This window comes from Marmota monax, unplaced genomic scaffold (assembly GCF_021218885.2).
Source record: "Marmota monax isolate L192 unplaced genomic scaffold, Marmota_monax_Labrador192_F-V1.1 WCK01_AAM20220418_F8-fsc00001, whole genome shotgun sequence".
NCBI classification, from domain to species: domain Eukaryota; kingdom Metazoa; phylum Chordata; class Mammalia; order Rodentia; family Sciuridae; genus Marmota; species Marmota monax.
The window spans coordinates 15,011,454-15,021,083 of NW_026693777.1; positions in this window are offsets into that span (position 1 = coordinate 15,011,454).

Genomic DNA, 9,630 nt, shown 5'->3' on the forward strand with positions numbered 1-9,630 from the left:
CAATTTCAACTTCTGCAAAGTAAGAGTAATGCTCCTTGTCCTTTTCACTCTGCAAGATGGCTTAGCTTAGAAAAACCATGAGTAGAGACATGAGAGGAAAGGCTAAAGGCATTATGGAAATGTAAACTTCTGGGAGAGGATTACATTTTGAAGTATTAATTTTTTATTTTCTCCCAATATTTTACTTTTTCCCGAAGTGCTTATGAGCTCTGAAGAAAGACATGAACCTTTCTGGTTTAAAACTGTGCGTTAACATGCAGAAGTCAAGAATGAGGGGCAAGGGTCTGAGGAGAGTGAGGTGGTGGTGAGAAGATGATATAGGGGTATGGGGAGAAGAGAAAGAGCAACTTTCAGAGTGAGGAGCCTGAGACTTGCTTTCCTGAGGAGGCAGCAGAGATCCCAGGTAGCCTGAGTATCTCAGAGAAGCAAGGGACCTTAGCTCCATTTCCTAGGAAAATCCAGGGCAGGTAGTAGGACCCCGGGGAGAAAGTGTCTTCTTGGAGACTCTCAGCAATCTGGATTTAGGCATGTTTACAAGGACTCCCTATCTCCAGGGAGACTCAGGGCAGCCACTGGTTGAAGGCTGATTCAGAGAATACCCAAGTGGTCAGGAAGAAAGTCTGGAGGCATCCCATCCCCTATCCCAGCCACTTGACACTAGGGCAGCCTTGCTTGGGGGACCTGAGTTGAGTGGACTGATTGAGATAAAAGTTTTCTCCTTCTTGGAGGACTCAGAATAATATAAAAGTTATAAACTGTGTGCCTTGCACAACAGGGTCTGTCTACTGCATGCATTTGCTTCACCCTCTGGTATTACTATTCCTGCAACAAGACTCACATTTCAGAAAAGGCTTTCAACCGTGTATGGGAAAGAATGAGGAGATTAACTCTGGGAAAGTTTTGCAAACCGACATGAACAAATCCTGACCCAGGAAAGGAAGTGAAAAATGTGCTAAGCACAGGGTTTCAGCAGACATGCTCAAGGGATGGCCGCCTGTCACCTTGACCCAGGGCCGCTGTGAAAGTAAACTTCTCCTGTCCATGTTTTGACCTGCCCTTTGCACACAATCGATTAATTGCCGGAATCAGCCATACAAAACAAGCAGTGTCAGTTTTCAGAATTTTGTTCCATGGAGGGGGCCAAACCTAAAGAATCAAACCCCTAGCTTCTCAAATGCTAAATACTTTAACTTAATCAGAACTGTTTAATTATCTGCCTTTAAAGTTCTAACTAGTAAGATGCTTAGATACAGATGGGTTACATTTGTTAGCTTTAAACCTCCAGAAATCCAAAGAGAGAATGGCTTTCTCTCAATTAATATTTTCAAGGCTGGGCATCTGGGTGTTATATTAAAAGCTAATGTCATACACAGACTCAGGACTCTTTTTTGTTTTCATTTCTTGTTGTCTTAGATGGATTGTAATTTGTTAATCGAAGCTGTGTATAGCCCAATTTTCAAATTCAACATTTCAACTTTTTGATTTATTTATGACAATATTTGTTCAGCACCTACTATGTGTGTACAGCATTGTGCTGGCCATTTGGAATATATCAGTAAATCAGATTGACTATATAGAAACCAGAAATGTTGTCACTCCAGGGCTCCATTTTCTGGGAACTGTCTTTCTTGTTTTCTTACCCTTTCTGCCTTATACTTATAAATATAAGTCCATATGTTTATTTTGGGAATTGTCACTTTGCAACCTGACCTAGGTTTTATAGCTGTACTATAGGACTCCACTATGGTCATATCCTGGGTGAGAAAATGATCTGGAAGCATTTGTCAATTTGGAACATCAACAAAGCAATCACTGAATGAACAGCAATCATTGGATATACAAGGCTCTGTATTTGAAAGATGTTTGGTCTCTGCCTTCCCCAAAACATTAAAATTAGTTCAAGGTACCACATTCACAAGAAAATACAAAGTAGACCATCGGACTATCATAAGAAAAAAACAAGTGACCCAGACCTGAAGTGCTATCTAAGGTCACAGGAAACCAAATGAAAATAACTGTTTCTCTATGGAAATCGTTAGTAAAAGGCAAAAGATTTATAGGATCTGAAGAGAAAGCAGAGTATTTTTTCTCTTCTTGGAAGTTCCATTTTATTACACCACTCTCTTGAATTAGAATATCTTCGTCATTTAATCATAATACATTTTAAGATGAAGATCTGGAATTGCACACTAGTCCATTTCATGAGATATTTTTGATGAATGGTGTATGAACTGCAGAGACAGGCTGGCACCAGCAGGTGGAGGAATTCGCTGTTGGGACACATTTCAGGGAAGCAAGTGGTTTCGGATGTGACTGCAATTTTAATCATGCTTTAGTTCTCTCTTTGTTACAGATATTCATGCACCAAAACCTTTGAAAGAATGACCCATAACATGAAGAAGATAAATGAAAATTGTTTTCTTATCATTTTATCCAGAGTATAAGGTAGTTGGCACTTTATCTCTCCCAAAATCTTAGATATAAATATATTGAAATCTAAAGAAATCATTTATTTTGATAGAGAACACTGGAGAAAATTTAAAAATGGAAAAATGCATGGGATTTTAATATTTTTATGCTAGATTTAGAAAATATTCAATGTTTGATATGTGAGTGGCATGGGCCTGCCAGTCAACCATTTCAATTTACAGGATTAGAATAACTACAGGGGCCTCTGCTGGAGTCTAGCACAGGGCTTCAAGCCATCTGTGAACTCATGAGACAGGCCTGAGTGAAGTCAGCGTGCTCCAGGGAGATGGAGTCACATGGTAAAGATGTTTGGTCGTGCCCATTGCTGGAATATAGATATACATGGGCAGTTTAGCCATCTGTGGGTGGCTCTCAAGGGATGAGAAGCTTCCTAGGTGAGAACTCAACCTAAAGGCAGATAGAGTTGGTGCTTAGCTTTACTGGGAAACAAATTAGTTGTCAGAGGGAATCCCTGAGTCTGATGATGACATTATGGCAGTTTCTTTCTTTTTTTTTTTTTAAATTTTTTATTGTTGGTTGTTCAAAACATTACAAATTTCTTGACATATCATATTCCACACTTTGATTCAAGTGGGTTATGAACTCCCACCTTCACCCCATACACAGATTGCAGAATCACATCAGTTACACATCCATTGATTTACATATTGCCATACTAGTGTCTGTTGTGCTCCGCTGCCTTTCCCATCCTCCCCCCTCCCCCCTCCCCACCTCTCCCCTCCCCTCCCCTCCTCTCTCTCTACCCCCTCCACTGTATAACCCTGAGGGTCTCCTTCCATTTCCATGCAATTTCCCTTCTCTCTCCCTTTCCCTCCCACCTCTCATCCCTGTTAAATGTTAATCTTCTTCTCCTGCTCTTCGTCCCTACTCTGATCATAGTTACTCTCCTTATATCAAAGAAGACATTTGGCATTTGTTTTTTAGGGATTGGCTAGCTTCACTTAGCATAATCTGCTCTAATGCCATCCATTTCCCTGCAAATTCTATGATTTTGTCATTTTTTAATGCAGAGTAATACTCCATTGTGTATAAATGCCACATTTTTTTTTATCCATTCGTCTATTGAAGGGCATCTAGGTTGGTTCCACAGTCTTGCTATTGTGAATTGTGCTGCTATGAACATCGATGTAGCAGTGTCCCTGTAGCATGCTCTTTTTAGGTCTTTAGGGAATAGACCAAGAAGGGGAATAGCTGGGTCAAATGGTGGCTCCATTCCCAGCTTTCCAAGAAATCTCCATACTGCTTTCCAAATTGGCTGCACCAATCTGCAGTCCCACCAGCAATGTACAAGTGTACCCTTTTCCCCACATCCTCGCCAGCACTTGTTGTAGTTTGACTTCATAATGGCTGCCAATCTTACTGGAGTGAGATGGTATCTTAGGGTGGTTTTGATTTGCATTTCTCTGACAGCTAGAGATGGTGAGCATTTTTTCATGTACTTGTTGATTGACTGTATGTCCTCCTCTGAGAAGTGTCTGTTCAGGTCCTTGGCCCATTTGTTGATTGGGTTGTTTGTTCTCTTATTGTCTAATTTTTTGAGTTCTTTGTATACTCTGGATATTAGGGCTCTATCTGAAGTGTGAGGAGTAAAGATTTGTTCCCAGGGTGTAGGCTCCCTATTTACCTCTCTTATTGTTTCTTTTGCTGAGAAAAAACTTTTTAGTTTGAGTAAGTCCCATTTGTTGATTCTAGTTATTAACTTTTGTGCTATGGGTGTCCTATTGAGGAATTTGGAGCCCGACCCCACCGAATGTAGATCGTAGCCAACTTTTTCTTCTATCAGACGGCGTGTCTCTGATTTGATATCAAGCTCCTTGATCCATTTTGAATTCACTTTTGTGCATGGCGAGAGAAAGGGATTCAGTTTCATTTTGTTGCATATGGATTTCCAGTTTTCCCAGCACCATTTGTTGAAGATGCTATCCTTCCTCCATTGCATGCTTTTAGCCCCTTTATTAAATATAAGATAGTTGTAGTTTTGTGGATTGGTTTCTGTGTCCTCTATTCTGTACCATTGGTCCACCCGCCTGTTTTGGTACCAGTACCATGCTGTTTTTGTTACTATTGCTCTATAGTATAGTTTGAAGTCTGGTATCGCTATACCGCCTGATTCACACTTCCTGCTTAGCATTGTTTTTGCTATTCTGGGTCTTTTATTTTTCCATATGAATTTCATGATTGCTTTCTCTATTTCTACAGGAAATGCCGTTGGGATTTTGATTGGCATTGCATTAAACCTATAGAGAACTTTTGGTAATATCGCCATTTTGATGATGTTAGTTCTGCCTATCCATGAACAGGGTATATTTTTCCATCTTCTAAGATCTTTTTCTATTTCTCTCTTTAGGGTTCTGTAGTTTTCATTGTATAAGTCTTTCACCTCTTTTGTTAGGTTGATTCCCAAGTATTTTATTTTTTTTGAAGATATTGTGAATGGAGTGGTTGTCCTCATTTCCATTTCAGAGGATTTGTCGCTGATATACAGGAATGCCTTTGATTTATGCGTGTTGATTTTATATCCTGCCACTTTGCTGAATTCATTTATTAGCTCTAATAGTTTCTTTGTAGAGCCTTTTGGGTCTGCTAGGTATAGAATCATATCATCTGCAAATAGTGATAATTTAAGTTCTTCTTTTCCTATTTTTATGCCTTTAATTTCTTTCGTCTGTCTAATTGCTCTGGCCAGTGTTTCGAGAACTATGTTGAACAGAAGTGGTGAGAGAGGGCATCCCTGTCTTGTTCCAGATTTTAGAGGGAATGCCTTCAGTTTTTCTCCATTCAGAATGATGCTAGCCTGAGGCTTAGCATAGATTGCTTTTACAATATTGAGGTATGTTCCTGTTATCCCTAGTTTTTCTAGAGTTTTGAACATAAAGGGATGCTGTACTTTGTCGAATGCTTTTTCCGCATCTATCGAGATGATCATATGGTTCTTATTTTTAAGTCTATTGATGTGGTGAATAACATTTATTGATTTCCATATATTGAACCAGCCTTGCATCCCAGGGATGAATCCTACTTGATCATGGTGCACAATTTTTTTGATATGCTTTTGTATCTGATTTGCCAGAATTTTATTGAGGATTTTTGCATCTAGGTTCATTAGAGATATTGGTCTGTAGTTTTCTTTCTTTGAAGTGTCTTTGTCTGGTTTAGGTATCAGGGTGATGTTGGCCTCATAGAATGAATTTGGAAGTTCTCCCTCTTTTTCTATTTCCTGAAGTAGCTTGAAAAGTATTGGTATTAGTTCTTCTTTAAAGGTTTTGTAAAATTCTGCTGTATACCCATCCGGTCCTGGGCTTTTCTTAGTTGGTAGTCTTTTTATGGTTTCTTCTATTTCCTCAATTGACATTGGTCTGTTTAGGTTGTCTATATCCTCCTGACTCAATCTGGGCAGATCATATGACTTAAGAAATTTGTCTATGCCTTCACTATCTTCTAATTTATTGGAGTATAAGGATTCAAAATAGTTTTTGATTATCTTCTGTATTTCTGAAGTGTCTGTTGTGATATTGCCTTTTTCATCCCGTATGCTAGTAATTTGAGTTCTCTCTCTTCTTCTCTTCGCTAGCATCGCTAAGGGTCTGTCGATTTTTTTTATTTTTTCAAAGAACCAACTTTTAGTTTTGTCAATTTTTTCAATTGTTTCTTTTGTTTCGATTTCATTAATTTCAGCTCTGATTTTAATTATTTTTTGCCTTCTACTTCTTTTGCTGTTGTTTTGCTCTTCTTTTTCAAGGATTTTGAGATGAAGTATGAGATCATTTATTTGTTGGTTTTTTCTTTTTTTAAGGAATGAACTCCAAGCAATGAATTTTCCTCTTAGAACTGCTTTCAATGTGTCCCATAGATTCCGATATGTTGTGTCTGTGTTTTCATTTATCTCTAAGAATTTTTTAATTTCCTCCTTGATGTCTTCTATAACCCATTGATCATTCAGTAACCTATTGTTCATTCTCCAAGTGATGTATGCTTTTTCCTTCCTTCTTTTATCGTTGATTTTCAGTTTCATTCCATTATGATCAGATAAGATGCATGGTATTATCTCTACTCCTTTATATTGTCTAAGAGTTGCCCTGTGACATAATATATGATCTATTTTTGAGAAGGATCCATGTGCTGCTGAGAAAAAAGTATAATTGCTTGATGTTGGGTGGTATACTCTATATATGTCAATTAAGTCTAGGTTATTAATTGTGTTATTGAGTTCTATAGTTTCCTTATTCAACTTTTGTTTGGAAGATCTGTCCAGTGTCGAGAGAGGTGTGTTGAAGTCTCCCATGATTATGGTATGGTGGTCTATTAGACTCTTGAACTTGAGAAGAGTTTGTTTGATGAACATAGCTGCACCATTGTTTGGGGCATAAATATTTATGATTGTTATGTCTTGTTGGTGTATGGTTCCCTTAAGCAGAATGTAGTGTCCCTCTTTATCCCTTTTGATTAACTTTGGCTTGAAATCTATTTTATTTGATATGAGTATGGACACTCCTGCTTGTTTCCGAAGTCCATATGAGTGATATGATTTTTCCCAACCTTTCACCTCAGCCTATGTATGTCTTTTCCTATCAAATGCGTCTCCTGTAGGCAGCATATTGTTGGGTCTTGTTTTGTGATCCATTCTACTAGCCTGTGTCTCTTAATTGGTGAGTTTAAGCCATTAACATTTAGGGTTATTATTGAGATATGGGTTGTTCTTCCAGCCATATTTGTTTATTTCTGTTACTAAACATGGTTTGTTTTCCTCTTTGATTATTTCCCCCCCTTTACTGTCCTACCTCCCACTGTTGGTTTTCACTGTTATTTTCCATTTCCTCTTCCTGTAATGTTTTGGCGAGGATGTTTTGAAGAGGTGGTTTTCTAGCTGCGAATTCTTTAAACTTTTGTTTATCGTGGAAGGTTTTAATTTCATCTTCCATCCTGAAGCTTAATTTCGCTGGATACACAATTCTTGGTTGGAACCCATTTTCTTTCAGTGTTTGAAATATGTTATTCCAGGATCTTCTAGCTTTCAGAGTCTGTGTTGAAAGATCAGCTGTTATCCTGATTGGCTTACCCCTAAATGTAATCTGCTTCCTTTCTCTTGTAGCTTTTAAAATTCTCTCCTTATTCTGTATGTTGGGCATCTTCATTATAATGTGTCTAGGTGTGGATCTCTTATGATTTTGCACATTCGGCGTCCTGTAGGCTTCTAGGATTTGGGATTCTGTCTCATTCTTCAAGTCTGGGAAGTTTTCTCGTATTATTTCATTGAATAGACTGCTCATTCCTTTGGTTTGGAGCTCTGTACCTTCCTGTATCCCAATGACTCTTAAGTTTGGTCTCTTAATGTTATCCCATATTTCTTGGATGTTCTGCTCATGGTTTCTTAACAGTCTTGCTGAGCTGTCTATGTTCTTTTCCCATTGAAATACTTTGTCTTCATTGTCTGATGTTCTATCTTCTAAGTGTTCTACTCTGCTGGTAGTATTCTCCATTGAGTTTTTAAGTTGGTTTATTGCTTCCTGCATTTCTAGGATTTCTGTTTGTTTGTTTTTTATAACCTCTATCTCCCTGTATAGTTGATCCTTTGCTTCCTGGATTTGTTTGCGTAATTCATTGTCGAAGTGATCTTTCATTGTCTGATTTTGCTGTCTAATGTCTTCCTTGATACTCCAGATCTTCTGAAGCATGTATATCCTGAATTCTTTATCTGACATTCCATCTGCTGCAGCTGTTACCTCTTCTAAAGTTGCATTGACCTGCATTGCTTGTGGTCCTTTCTTTCCTTGTCTTTTTATACTGCTTGCGTATCTTTCCTGCAGGCGCGGGCAGCGGCTCTGCTCTCTCCTTATTCCAATTGGGGTGTTGTGGCTACCACGCCGGCAGGTCACTGGGCCTGTTCTGGGCGCTGGCGGCGGCTCTGTTCTGCCCCTACTCCAATTGGGGTGACGAGTGTACCACGCCGGCAGGCCACCGGGCCTGATCTGCCGGTCGGTTGCAGGTTTGCCTACCCTGCAGGCGCGGGCGGCAGCTCTACTCTGCCCCTACTCCAAATGGGGTGACGTGTCTGTTGTACCGGCAGGCCACTGGGCCTGTCCTGCTGGTCGGTCGCAGATCTGCCCACCTTTCGGGCACAGGTGGCGGCTCTGCTCTGCCCCTATTCCAATTGGGGTGTCATGACTACCCCGCCTGCAGGTCGCTGGGCCTGTTCCTGGCACGGGCGGCGACTCTGATCTGCCCCTACTCCAATTAGGGTGGTGTGTGTACCACGCCGGCAGGCTCCTGGGCCTGATCCGCCTGCCTACCTTGGAGGCGCGGGCGGCGTATCTGCCCTGCCCCTCCTACCACGCCTGCGGACCCCTGGGCCTGATCTGCAGGTTGGTCACAGGTCTGCTCACCCTGCGGGCACGGGTGGGGGTTCCGCTCCGCCCCCACTCCAATTGGGGTCACGTGGCCACCACACCGGCAGGGCCTGATCCGGGCGTGGGAGAAGGATCTGCTCTGCCCCTACTCCAGTTGGGGTGACGTGTGTACCACACTGGCAGGCCACTGGGCCTGACCCGCCAGTCTGTCACAGGTCTGTTTACCTTGCAAGCGCGGGCGGCAGCTCTGCCCTGCCCCTCCTACCACACCCATGTACCACTGGGTCGCGGGTCTGCCCACCTTGCGGGTGCAGGTGGCGGCTCCGCTCCGCCCCCTCTCCAATTGGGGTCACGCGGTCACCACGCTGGCGAGCCGCTGGGCCTGCTCCGGGCGCTGGTGGCGGCCCGGCTCCTTCCCTCTGGCTCGACGACAAATTGAGGAGACTTGGGTGTCTGTGCCTCACTCCCCCTACCAGGAGACCAACTGTTTCTGTCGCCGCTGGTATTGATGAAGTTCTCTCCTCCACCGCTTTCTGATGACATCAGATCTCTGCCATGTTGGTATCCTATGCGAATGGCAGCATTTCGTTCCCCTTTGCCGGGCAACCAAAGCAACGGGTGAGTCCTGACCGGCCCTCAGCAGGACCCGGACCGAGAAGCAGTTTCCGTGGGCTCCTAGCCCTGGGCCAGGGCAGTTCCGGGAGCCGGAACTCGGCCGCTCCGTGCTTGGTGTAAGCTCCGATAAGAGTAGGCTCCAAGAAGCAGTCCCCGTGGGCTCAGTTCCGGGAGCCTGAAT